Source organism: Ursus arctos, unplaced genomic scaffold, assembly GCF_023065955.2.
Source record: "Ursus arctos isolate Adak ecotype North America unplaced genomic scaffold, UrsArc2.0 scaffold_10, whole genome shotgun sequence".
NCBI lineage: Eukaryota > Metazoa > Chordata > Mammalia > Carnivora > Ursidae > Ursus > Ursus arctos.
The window spans coordinates 70438739-70452910 of record NW_026622764.1 but is presented as its reverse complement, the minus strand read 5'-3'; the positions used below and the strand labels follow the sequence as shown (position 1 = coordinate 70452910).

The 14172-nt window shown below is 40.4% G+C and overlaps 1 long non-coding RNA gene across 1 annotated transcript in view; it reads right to left on the bottom strand.

Annotated features, from left to right (window-relative positions):
• Window positions 1-799: 799 nt before the first annotated feature.
• LOC130543202 (uncharacterized) overlaps window positions 800-14172 on the bottom strand; it is a 37474-nt gene continuing 24101 nt past the window's right edge. Inside the window, exon 2 of the long non-coding RNA XR_008958366.1 lies at window positions 800-3080. This is a non-coding gene — a long non-coding RNA (uncharacterized LOC130543202). The remainder of the gene's footprint in view (window positions 3081-14172) is intronic.

Sequence of the window (14172 nt, the reverse complement as noted above, 5' to 3'; positions counted from 1 at the left end):
AAGAAAATATGACCGTGATTTTATCTTTGATATTAAATCATTATTGTTTTAAAAAGTTTATATGTGATATTACCATGTATTTTTAAAATTGTTCCTACCTTTCTAGAAGCACATATGAAATATTTACAGATAAATTGGGGAGCTTGAGAGAGGAATAGATATTGACAGCTAATGAATACAGATTTTCTTTTGGGGATGATAAAAGTGTTTTAAAATTAGATTACAGTGATGGTTGCACAATTCTGTAAATATACTAAAAACCACTGAGTTGTACATGAAAGAGGTGAACTATATGGCATGTCAATCGGATCTCAATAAAGCTGTTAAAAATGACATAAAGTCTGAGATGTTCTTCAAAATAATTTGATGTGGGAGGGTTTGAGTGGGGGAATCAAAATTGATCATGTGTGACTAAGATTGAATCTCAGCAGTACTTAAATAAGCTCATTATATTTTTCTTAGAGATTTTCTGTAATAAAAAGATTTGGGGTGGGGGAAAGATTTTGAAATAATGGAGTAGTTAAGTCATCCAGAATGTGTGGAAGAGAGCTATCCTCCCTTGGGCATCGCCAGCGGCTCTTGATTATCGTTTTACTAACCCACCTAAAGAGACGAGCTATATAGCGCAACCCTGGAAACTGTTTTCAAGACGCAAACTTGGTGGCACACAGGTGAGCCACAAAACTCCCACGGTAGGATTGTATGGTAACTGACGGTTCTCTGTTTGTGTCTAAGAGGAGTTCAAAATAATCATTTCCTTAGAATTCTTGGCAGCTGTAACAAAGTACCACAAACTGAGTGACTTAAAAAAGAGAAATTTATTGTCATACGGTTCTGGAGGCTGGAAATGCAAGATTAAGGTGAGGGAAGGGTTGGTTCCTTCCCAGAGCTGTGTGGGAGAATCTGTCCCATGCCTCACTCTGAGCTTCTGATGGTTTGCTGGCGATCTCTGACGTTCCTCGGCTGCCGCTACATCACCCCAGTCTCTGTCTTCATCTTCATGTGGCATTCTCCCTCTGTGTGTGTGTGTGTGTGTCTGTCTGTCTGTCTGTCTGTCTGTCTCTGTGTCCAAATTTCCCCCTTCGTATGAGGACACCAGTCATACTGGATTAAGGCCCACCCTAATGACCATATTGTAACCTGTGTACCTATGTAAAGACCCTCTCTCCATATAAGGTCATGATCTGAAGTACAGGGATTAAGGACTCCAAAATATCTCTTTTAGAGGGAAGGGGGAGGCATAACTCCACCCATAACACATAGGTTTCAAAATCGGTACCTAGAAATCAATCCATATGATTCTTCTACACCTTTGTTATTAATTGCTGTTAGATTGCAATTTAATGTTTTGTTTTTACAAAGAAATTTAACACGAGTTACTTTTAACTTGTTTTAACACAAAAATGAGAGCCATTAAAAATTATGCCTCTAAAGAGTTCCCTTAAAAAGGATTCAAAACTGGGGTGCCTGGGTGGCTCAGTTGAGCGTCACCTCTTGGTTTTGGCTGAGATTGTGATCTCAGGGTTGTGGGATCAAGCCCTGCATCGGGCTCCATGCTTAGCAGGGAGTCTGCTTAAGATTCTCTCCCCCACCACCCACTGCCATGCTCTCTGAATAAATAAATACATATAATCTTAAAAAAAAAGATACAAAACTATGAAAACATGTATTAGATTTTTAAAAATTATATATATATATCCAAATGCCTGGAAGGAAAATGTAAACTGGTTACTCTGACTTGTGGCCTTAGGAGTGCTTTGGAACCCATTTCTCCAAATAGAAATCCGAGGCTCAGGGGTGCCTGTCTGGCTCAGTTGGTAGACAGACCTACACTCAGGGAGAGCATGTGACTCTTGATCTCAGGGTGGTGGGTTTGGGCCCCACATTGGGTGTGGAAATTACTTAAAAATCTGTAAAACAAACTAAAAAAGAAGTCCAAGGCTCAGATCTGTTAGGGGCACACCCAAGGTCTTTCAGCTGTGAGGCGACTGGGATTCAGGTTGGCTTGCTTCCGTAGCCCTACTTTTAACCATCATGTCTCAGTATAATTGCCAAACACTGTACTAATCACTTTATAACTGTGATCTTATTTAATTCTGATAAGAATCCTAGAGTTTGGTGTCATTATTCCTACTCTAAAGAAGTCTATTAAGAGCATAAACTCTGAAGCAGGGAGAGATGGATGATTCCAGAAGCCAAAGGAAGGAGTTCATGAAAAGAAGAGAAGAATTGAAGATGGTGGCATCTGTTGTAATGACTCCTCGGCACATCTCAAAGTGTCAAAATCAACTAAGGACTTAGAAGACTCAAACAACATATAATCAACAAGTCATTTACATCCTAGAAACAGAGGGGGGAAAAATATATATATATAGATATATATATATATTTTTACTTCTTTGGCACTTTAGAAATCTTGATCATATACCAGGTCACATAAATAAATCTCAAAAGCAAAGATTACATTCTCTGATCACTCTACAGTAAAGCCAAAAAATTCATAAGTTTGATTCTAAAATCTTGGAAGTTTATAAGCACTCTGCTAAGCAATATTGGGCTCAAGGAGAACAGCATGGATTCAATTACCAGCAACATATAAAATACTGGAACTAAAAAAATGGAGGGGAGGGGGTAGAGTTTTAGCAAATCAAGAAATTCGTCAACACCCAGCCAATTAACATACTTCAGACAAATGGAATAGAAAAGAGTGGGTGTGGGAGAAGGGGAATTTGGGCCCATTTACATTTCAAGGAAAATCACAGGGGACTCTGCTATCTTGGTATCCAGGAAAGGAGAAAGGCCTTGGAGGAACCACAACCCTTGGGAGCAAGAGATATAAGGAGATTCATTGGTAGGGGAGGATAGGACAGCATCCTAGTCCCTCTACCCTAGAGAGCCAGAGGAAGGGGACTTCAGGAAGGATGGAACTAGGTATGCCAGGCCAGTCCAGATTGGCCTGAAGCCTAGGAGTGGGATTTTTAGGCACTGAAAAAGAATTGGCTTATCTTGTCTGCAGGGCTCCGAAGTCCACAGGGCTGGTAAAGCATAGAAGGACCATTTAGTTGGGGCCTATAGCCCATCTGCAGAGAAGAGCAGAAAGTGCTGATCAAAAAAAAGCGAGAATCAAAAAGACAGATAACAAATGTGGGTGAAGATGTTGAGAAATCAGAAGCCTCGTACACTCCAGGTAGGCATGTAATATGGTGCAGCTGTTCTGGGAAATATTCTGGCAGTTTCTCACAAGGTTAAGCATACAGTTACCTTATGACCCAGCAATTTCACTCTTAGGTATGTACCCAAGAGAAATGAAAACATACGTCCACACAAAGACTTGTACATGAATATTCTTAGCAACTTTACTCATAATAGCCAAAAAGTGGATACAACCCAAATTCCCATCAACTGATGAATAGAAAAACAAAATGTGGTGTATCCGTACAGTGGAATGTTATTCGGCCATGAGAAGGAAAGGTAGATGCTGCAATGCTACCTTGAAAACATTACGCTCAGTGAAAGAAGCCAGTCACAAAAGACTACGTAAGACGTGATTCCATTTCTAGGAAATGTCCAGAATAGGCAAATCAGTAGACGCAGAAAGTAGAGTAGTGGTGTCCCAGGGCTGGGAGAAGCAGGGGTGCAGATGGGGAGAGGCTGCTAATGGGTCTGAGGTTTCTTTTTGGAATCATAACATTTTCTTCATGTAGATGGTGGTGATGGTTGCCCAACTCTGTGAATACACTATAACCACTGAATTATACATTTGAAATGAGTGACTTCGGTGATATATGATTTATGTCTCAATATTTTTTAAACAAAAAAAGGAAGAAAGAAACTGAGAACTGTGTGCTTGCCAAGAGTCAGCAGCAGAAATAACCTTGCATTTAAGAAAGGAACTGTTTGATTTAGGACCCAAGCTAACTATGGAAACTACCCCAGGCATCTCCCAGCTTCCTCAGAGGAGGGGACTGAGAGCTGTCCTAGAGCCATTTACACTTCCAGGAAAACAGAAACTAACAAACTGCTCTGGTAATATTTGTACAGTTCTTGTGACTTTTCTTTGTTATGTTCCCTTTATTTCTCTTGCAGTTTCTTAAAGAAAAATACTTAAAAATACTAAAATGTGTTTGTGTTTGACGACAATAAAAGCAGAGCCGGTAACATTTTCTGTTGCTCAGTAGGTCTGGCTGATGAGTGGGGAGAGCAGGTAGGGGTGAAAGACAGGAAACGGTCTTAGGGCCTGGGGAGGATTACACATGGGGCAGCCCAGCTCAAGACCCAGAAGCTGATGTTCACTTAGGGTCTGCGTGCCACTCCTTGACCATGGGGGGATTTCTTGGGTTTGTCTTTCTCTACTTTCCGCCACTCCCATGCACACCTATGAGATCACATGTTTTATCCCTTCGGACTTCTGTTAGGCTGTAGGCAGCTAATCTGCTAATGTCTTATTCACTACCACCATCATCCTCCCACCTCTCTGATCATACCTTCTCATTCTTTGCTGGTCGACCTCCTCTTTCCCTCCCCCAAATGCTGGTGTTCCCCTGAGCTAAATCCCCTCTCTTCTCTTCTCCAGCCTTCCTAGTGACTCATCTACTCCCAGCACCATCTCAACACCAAAGAGTCCAAGGTCTGTATCTTTGGTTTATACTCCTCTCACCAACTACACACACATTTTCAAAAAAACCAAAATGTGCTCTTTCCGAAGCATACTATCCCTGTCACTATTCACCCTTTACTAACCTCTTCTTCTCTTAAATTTCCACATTCAACTCATCATCAGGTCTAGATTGGGAGCTATAACCTAATCTTTTTCATATGTTCCCTCTGTCCTTTCTACTCTCCACTGCCATTAGTCTTCACAATGATCTTGCTTAGATGATCACAGTCACCCCACAACAACCATCACCGCCCCCTTCCCACTGAGATTCTCTAAAACACAATAGGATCACAACACTTTGTTTCAGTAAAGCTTGGATGATGCCACATGTCATTCCATAAAGCGTAGAATATTGGTGCAGTTTTGGAATTCTCCCTCCCCAAATACTAATCAATTACAAAGTGGAAAATGATGGCTCCATAGCCATGTACCAACTCAACCACGTGATCAAGGTTAACATCACCCACAGGATGGGTCAAAATGTCTCTTGTTGGGATGTGTCATTTCTGTGGTATTCCTTCTAAGAATGCATTACCTGAGTCTGGATAAGGAAATATGAGACAGACTCAAGTTGAGGGTCATTCTAAGTAATGAGAGGCCTGTACTCTTAACTGCCAAGGACACAAAAGACTGAGGAATTGTTCCACAACCAAAGAGTCTGCAGAAATAAGCAAGAAAATGTAGCACATATTCCTGACTGGGATCCTAGACCAGAAAGGGAAAGAGACATTGTTGTAGACACAATTTGAATGACATCTTGCACAGGTACTAATGTTGATTTCCTGATTTGGAGGGTTCGTATCCCAGTTATAGAGGAGAGTGACTTTGCGTGGGGGAAATGGAAATCAGAGAGTTTCGGGACAGGCCTCTTCCTATATGCATATACAAAGAGAGCATGAATACAAGAGACTAAACTCAATAAAATGTTGATTGGAGAACCTAGGTGAAGGAGATACAGAAATTCCTTTTATTGGTTAGAAAACTTCTCTGTAAATTTGGAAATCTTTCAAAGTAAATTATTTTTTAAAGGAAATTTCTTGCCTTCCATGTCTGCTTTTTCTTTCCCCTGAGCTGGAACATGGACATGACAGTCGTCCCGTTTTGATGATGCAGACAAGGGCCACATCCTAGGGTCTGGTGGAGCAAGAGTATGGAAGGCATTTGGGACTCAAATGAGCAATCCTGAAAGCCCGGACTACCTACATACCTCTAGACTGCTACCTGAGAGAAATAAACTTTGATTGTGTTTAAGCCACTGCATCTTGGGGTCTCTTTGTGACAACAGCTTAGCCTGTACCCAGACTATTTCTATTTCCACCACTCCTCCATATGTACCCGAAGTTAGAGTCACGTGAACTAGAATTCCGAACTCACACCTTCTACCTGGTTTCCAGGTCTTGATACTCGATACTGTTTCTGTCTGGAGTGACCCCCTTCTCACCATTTTCCCTGCCCCTTCCAGTCTGCCTTCTAGATTTGTCCTGGACCACTCTGTCAGCCTCCGACTGCACCCCAACTGTGAGCTAGGTATATCCTCTCCTTTCTCCCTTCTGTCTCCTTGTCCCACAGCCCAGCCACACCCCTTTTATTCCCACGGGTATCCCAAGCCTCTAACACAGCTCCTAGCATACAGTATGCTCTCATAAATCATTCAATATTTGGTGCCTGACTTGCTGAATTTTTTGACAGGTTTCTAAGACATCTTTTAATACAGAAATTTTCAAACATACGCGGAAGTAGAGGTAACAATGTAAATAATACACATATTCCTCACTCAGTTCCGACGACAACCGTGGTCATTTTGCCAGTCCTGGGAAGGGATAGAGCTCAAGAGTAGAGCCTTTGGAGATAATGCTCCAACTAAAAGAAGTTTACTTCCACGGGGAGAATTTCAATCACGGTGGCAAACTGGCAAGGAGATATTTTAGAGCAGATTGGGTTTTTGGGGATGGGAAGTCTTCACATCAGAGCCTGCATTTTCAAGTAGAGAGGCAAGAAGAGAAATGAAAAGTTATTCTTCATTCCCTCTTTCAAGCAACACTTACTCAATGCCTGTATGTGCTAAACACTGCGGGTATGTAGGTGAGGAAGACAGTGCCCACATTTAAAGAGGCAGGCGATCTTTCTTTTTAATGAAGATTTTATTTATTTATTTATATTTGAGAGCGAGCATGAGGGGGTGGGGCAGAGGCAGAGGGAGAAGCAGACTCCCCACTGAGCAGGGAGCCTGATGGGGCTCCATCACAGGACCCTGAGATCATGACCTGAACTGAAGGCAGACACTTAACCAACTGAGCCTCCCAGGCGCCCCAAGAGGCATGCAATCTAATATGGGTTGACAGCACATAAAAAAATACTCGCGCCAGGGACGCCTGGCTGGCTTAGTTGGTGGAGCGTGCAACTCTTGATCTCAGGGTTGTAAGTTTTTTTTTTGTTGTTGTTTTGTTTTGTCTTTTGTTTTTTTTCTAAAAGATTTTATTTATTTATTTGACGGAGATAGAGACAGCCAGCAAGAGAGGGAACACAAGCAGGGGGAGTGGGAGAGGAAGAAGCAGGCTCCCAGTGGAGGAGCCTGATGTGGGGCTCAATCCCAGAATGCTGGGATCGACGCCCTGAGCCAAAGGCAGAGGCTTAACAACTGAGCCACCCAGGCACCCCTCAGGGTTGTAAGTTTGAGCCCCACCTTGGGTGTAGAGATTACTTAAAAATAAAATTAAACAAAACAAAACAAAGCAAAAACACTTGCATCAAAGTGTGATTAGGGTTTTGATGGAAACATGCGCCAGGCACTCAGAGTTACAGAGAAAAGTGTGGTCAGTTCTCTGTAGAGTATTCCCTCCACCTCTGGACCTGGAAACCTGGCTTCCCCTCATGGAAACTGCTTCCTCTGTAGCTCTCGCAAATGCTGCTTATTTCCCCCAATTTCATATATGATGGAACCTGGAATGTGGACATTCTGCCAGTTCTCCATTGCTTCTTCCATACCATTGCCTCTTTTTTTTTTTTCTCTCTTTGGAGAAGAATATTTTAAATTTCTAGAAAGTAGTATACATGTTTAAGGAAAAAAAATTGGAAAGTACACATTCATGCACAAGTGTTAACTAGTAATATTAACAATTTGATGTTAGTCTGTCCAGATTTTTCTCTATGCATGTATGTTTACATAGATTTTTTTTTTATTAAGTGAACTCTACCCCCAATGTGGGGCTTAAACTCATGACCCCAAGGGGCACCTGGGTGGCTCAGTTGGTTAAGTGTCTGCCTTCAGCTCAGGTCATGATCCTGGGGTCCTGGGATCCGGCACCCTGCTCTGCGGGAAGCCTGCTTCTCCCTCTGCTGCTCCCCCTGCTTGTGCTCTTTCTCTGTCAAATAAACAAACACAATCTTAAAAAACAAAAAACAAAAAACCAACTCACGACCCCCAAATCGAGAATTACATGCTCTACTGAATGAGCCAGCCAGGCACCCCTATATACATAGGTTTTTTAAAAAATATTTTTAAAAATAGGATCATCTTGGGGCACCTGACTGGTGGAGTATGCGACTCTTGATCTAGGAGTTGTGAGTTCAAGCCCCACACTGGGTGTAGAAATTACTTAAAATTAAAATCTTTTAAAAAATAGGATAATCTTTTTTTAAAAAATAAAGATTGTATTTATTTATTTGAGAGAGAGAGAGCACAAGCAGGCAGAGGGGCAGAGGAAGAAGGATAAACAGACTCACTGCTGAGCAGGGAGCCAGATGTGGGGCTTGATCCCAGGACCCTGGAATCATGACCTGGGGTGAAGACAAACACTTAACTGACTGAGCCACCCAGGTGCCCCAGGATAATCTTATATATATTTTTATAGCTTGCTTTTTAAAAAATCAAATGCTGTCTATATTGATTTTTCTACAAAATTATTTGTATTAATTAGAAATTTCATCATACTAATGGATCATAATTTATGTAATCAATCCATGTTGTTGACATTTTATAGCTATTTTTGTTTTAATTAATATTCAGTAATAGGGGTGCCTGGAAGACTCGTTTGGTAGAGTGTGCAACTCTTTATTTATTTTTTCTTTTTTTAAAGATTTTATTTATTTATTTGACACACAGAGAGAGACAGCCAGGGAGAGAGTGAACACAAGCAGGGGGAGTAAGAGAAGAAGCAAGCTCCCAGCGGAGCAGGGAGCCTGATGTGGGGCTTGATCCCAGGACCCTGGGATCACTCCCTGAGCCCAAGGCAGATGCTTAATGACTGAGCCACCCAGGTGCCCCAAGTGTGCAACTCTTGATCTTGAACCCCATGTTAGGTGTAGACATTACTTAAAAAAAAGAAAAGAAAAAATATTCAGTAATGGTTGCAAATTTTTTTGAAGTTTTTGAGCTCAACTTAGAAATATTATTTTATTTATAAATCTAATGTAGTTTGTCTTGAAATTCACAACACTCATTTTCACTTTTTCTTGGTTAATAGTCAATCATCTTATAAATTTAAATTCTTAATTATAAATGTATTATTAAATCTCTCTAAACACTTACCACATTAACCAACTTTTCTTAGACATTTTAAACTATCATACATTTAGTAACTTTATTCTTCTTTACCTAATAAATCTATTCAAAATTCCTTAGCATTCAAGGAGTATTTGCATGAATAATAAGGGAATACTTGTAGATTTAATAATTGGATTCCCTTAAATATCGATTACAAATTAAATTAGTCAAATATTTCTAAGTATTTCACTTAAAAACATAAATCTAACATGTCAGGTTCTCTTAAACACATTAAATATCTCAAATCATGAATAAAATATAGAAACAGTAACAATGATTACAAAACATAATACTTGTACAAAAATATTAAGCATTGTTATTTGGCATCAAAGTTTTACCATTTTAAAACTTATTTTTATACCTTCCTGGCATTGCAAATTTACTTCTCTAAGAGAAGCTTGGTCTGGCTCTGATATACATTTAGGGTCACAGGTTATAGATTTGGCATCAGGAGGTGAGAGCCTGGGTACACCTTCCAGAATAATTCACAGGCCAGTCTGTATTTGGCTGATCACTTCTTCAAACCAGGTTGGGTTTTTAAAAACGAAAATCCAGTGCATTACGTATTTTTCTTAGTCACTGACACCCTTTTTTTTTTTTTAAGATTGACACCCCTTTTTAACTGCAACCTCTTATATAGCTTTCTCTTTCCTGAGTCAAGTTGAGGGGATGTTGCCCTCACCGCCCCCCCCAAGCCTAGTTACTCTCCTCCTTCATTTGCACCCCTCCGTCCAACCATTGTCATGAGAACATATACTCATCCAACTCTCTGCCCTCCAATAACACAGACACCCTTGCTCCCAACAACTTTGATCACAATTTGCCCATTTCCATGGTTACACCTTGAAAATCTTGTACCTCTGAAATTGTAAATGTCAGTACACTGGTCGAACAGCAACTTCCCACCCCTCCATGGTCTGTACCTTAATTCAAGTCTAATTAAGTTGTGATGAAAACTCTGCTGAGGTTTGTCTGGAAGGTGAGCTTCAGCTGATTTTTTTTTTTTTTTAAGGAGAGGGAAAATGTGGTTTAATGGAAAGAAATAGAACGGATCTGTTATCAATCAGGATGATGGCTATGCGATGGCCTTGTAGGCAGAGATCAGTGGATGAGTCAGGTCACAGTGGGGGTTAGGTAAATGACAGGAGGGGAATCCATTTCATATGAGGGCTTTAATTTGAAATGGGAATTGAGTGCCGCACTCAGAGCAGCCCACGTGCTCGTGCCACAGAAAAGCATCAGGAATACTTCAACCTCCCCAGTACCAGGGAAAAGTCTTTAAGAGGACTTAACCATGACCTGCCTATGAACAAAACCAAACCTGAGCACTTCTGATTATGGATTTTTGAAAATACAAGCTTCTGAGAATTTTAATGATGCTACTATGATTTTAGGGGATGGGCTATATTTCATATTTTGGGGGGGTGGGTTTCCCTCATAAATCATGAACAAAATCCTAAAAATCCTAGCATTCCAGCAAACAGTATATCTTCAGTTAGGACTAGTATATGTATATTTCAAAAACATTTGATTACATTTCTAGATTTATTGATAACAATTTAAAGAGTCATTTTAAAGACTTTGTCTGCTCGAGTCAGTCTCAATTATTCAAGGACCCATTAACCGATTTTGGTTATACTTTAAGATGGTCTGAGGATCCTACCTGCTGGTATTCATGCTTTTATGTTATGACCTACCCTGAGTGTAGCCTGGATCTAATGACTCCCTTCTCACACATAGAAAATGGCAAAAATGATAGGACATCATTTTCAAGATTAGGTCATAAAAAGATTGAAGCCTCCATCTTGCTTGTTCTCAATCTTCTCTCGCTCACTCGCTCTAAGGGAAGCCCCCTGCCATCCTGTGAGTTCCCTTGTGGACAGGTCCTCGTGGCAAAAAATCTAATGTCTCTGGCCAACAGCCAGTGAGGCTACGAGGCCCAAGATCAGCCACAATAATGAGTTTAGGGAAGGTGATCCTCCCAGTCAAGCCTTGAGATGTTTGCAGCCCTCGCTTTGATGACAGCGCGTGGGAGACTGAGCCAGAGGAACGCAGGTGAGCTGTGTCCAGATTCCTGACTCATAGAAACTGTGAGATAACAATTGCTCGTTGTTTTAAGCTGCTGAATTTTGGGGTAATCTGTTAAGCAGCAACAGATAACGAATGTACTCTCCTTTGTTTAGCCTGTATTCGAACCTTAATAAATGAATTGGGGAATGTATGGAAATTTGGTCAAGGAGGAAATCATGAAATTCTATGAAAGGAGGAGACATTAGAATGTGTTGAATATAAAGAAAGATGAGAATTGACTAGTAATCATATGTAAAAATTGTATTTTTTACTCTATCATCCATACAAAACTTCCTCCGGGTTGACATTTTTTAGTAGGAGAAATGCATGTGTGTTGATTCATCCACACTTGGACCTTTAGGCCCAACGGCACATAATTGTGCATTGGCTGGGATGTGTGGTGTAACCGGTGCCAAAGGAGATGGTAAGAGCAAGCGGCTCAGACTAATTGAAATTGAGGTCATAGGCTTCTTTTTTTTTTTTTTTTAATTTATTTATTTATGTGACAGAGAGACAGCCAGCGAGAGAGGGAACACAGCAGGGGGAGTGGGAGAGGAAGAAGCAGGCTCTCAGCGGAGGAGCCTGATGTGGGGCTCGATCCCACAATGCCGGGATCACGCCCTGAGCCAAAGGCAGACGCTTAAGGACTGCGCCACCCAGGCACCCCGAAGTCATAGGCTTCTTGAACCCAAGGGGTAGACGAAATCATTTTCGACTCTACCTCTAGTCCATAGGACAGAGCTGTCCACTAGAAATATAATGCAAGCCACATACGAGATTTGAAATTTTCTAGTAGCCACGTTTTTAAAAGATAAAACAAAACAGGGGAAATTAATTTTAATAATATATTTTATTTAACTCCAAATAGAAAAAAAGTTACCATTTCAGAATGTAATGAATATTAAAATATTACAGAATATTTTAGTCTTTTTTGTACTGTGTCTTCAAAATCCAGTGTGTTTTGTACTTAGGGTACATCTCAATAGGGATGCTAAATTTTTACTGTAAATGCTTGTACCCTATTTGCATTTCAGAAAACTTAGGGTTGAAAAGGTAGATTTGCATACCCAAATCATTCCAAACATACTTAAAAGTTTTCCAATAACTGATTTGAGAGTCAGTGCTTAGATTTTAAGTAATTAAAAATAAGCTGAAAACGCAGCCCTAGCTATCTCTCAGGTGCTTGATCGCGACACATGGCTGTGGCTACTGTGCCGCACAGTGCAGCTCCCGTCCAGTGTCAGAATTCAATACATGGTGGATGGATGAATTAATTTTGCAACATTATTTCACCAATTAAATTAGCTGTGGGTTGGGATGCCTGGCTGGCTCAGTCCGTAGAGCATGCGACTCTTGATCCCGGGGTCATGAGCTCGAGCCCCATGTTGGGCCTAGAGATCACTTAAAAAAAAATTAGCCATGAATTAAACCAAAAGGCCGCCAGAAAAAGAAATGTTAGTAATGATTATCTGTTAGTAGCCACCAGAGTATCTTTAGGATTAGGTGGTCTGTCTTGTACCCATACCCTGAAGACTGACAGCATGCTCTCTCTACACAGAGCAGCTCGGACTCTGAGTTATCAGGGAATCCCTCTACATGTGTGAAATCTTTGAAAACACTCATTTATTTGTGTTTTTCACCCACACGATAATTTGGGGATTTAAAATTCTCCACTAATAAATATGGGGATGAAAATCAGAATGGTTAATGAATCATGAATGGAATAAACTCATTTTAAGAGTTGAAATGGAAAAAAAATGAGTTAAAAAGGTGAGTAACTTTTCAAGGACATTTCAACCAATATTACCTTCATATCACAACATTGCTACATTGATTTTGCCTATTTCTAAAACAACACAGATTCCTCACCCCCACACCCATACATTCAATCTTCCATGATTCCAGTGATATAAATTAGAAGTTTACATTTTAGATTGGGGTGCAGTTATACACCTTGAAAGACTGCAAAAGACTGATAGTAAACAGGTGTTATTTCTGGATATTTAACAGAGAGGTACAATAAGGAAATACAGAACGTTCACCTTATCATTAAATTGCTTTCCTGAAGTTAAAGCTATTTCTGTGCTTTTGTAATAGGGGAAAGGGACTACACAAGTATTGATAGGATCCTAAGCTTAGGCTGGGTTTCCAAATCAAAGCACAGGAATAAAGGCTTAGAACTGTAGTGAGTCTTTGATCTCTCTCGATCTTCTTCCTTCATTCTTCCGTTCTTCTTTTCCCTTTCTTTCCTCCCCTCCCTCCCTCCCTCCTTTCTGTCGTTCCTTCCCTCCTAACCCACCTGCCTCCCTTCCTCCCTTCTCTCTTCCTTCTCTCCCTCCTTCCTCCTTCTTTTCTACAGATTAAAACTAACCTTCCTTCCTTTCTTCCTTCCTCCCACCCTCCCTCCCTCCCTTCCTTCCTTCCAATTAAAAATCAACCGTCTAGAGCTGAGCTGACCCTGAAAGTTGAGGGTATACATACATGTCATACTATCATCACCAGCTCCAAACTGTCTCCTCCACAGTGATAGAAACTTCCCATCTACTCCCTAGTCACTTACCTGAGAATTAATGCAGTTTTCGTCTTTGACTTTCTAATTTTGTTTAGCTAGACAGATACATTTTCCAGCTGTCAGCAGGTAATCTATTTACTCTCTGAGAACAATGTTTGTTGATTTATTGGTTGGAGTTCACATTAAATAAGCAGAGAAAATATTTTTCTTTTAAAAATCTAAATTCCCAGAGTTTGTTTTTTGTTTTTTTTTGTAGAGGCGCTATGTGGAAAAACCACAGACATCAACAACTCTTAGTCAGAAAGTGATTCAGAAGAGCTGGGCTCTGAAAGTGTAGAAATTTGAGGAGAAATTAGCCAATTAATTTTGCTTATATTTTCCTTTTATGGA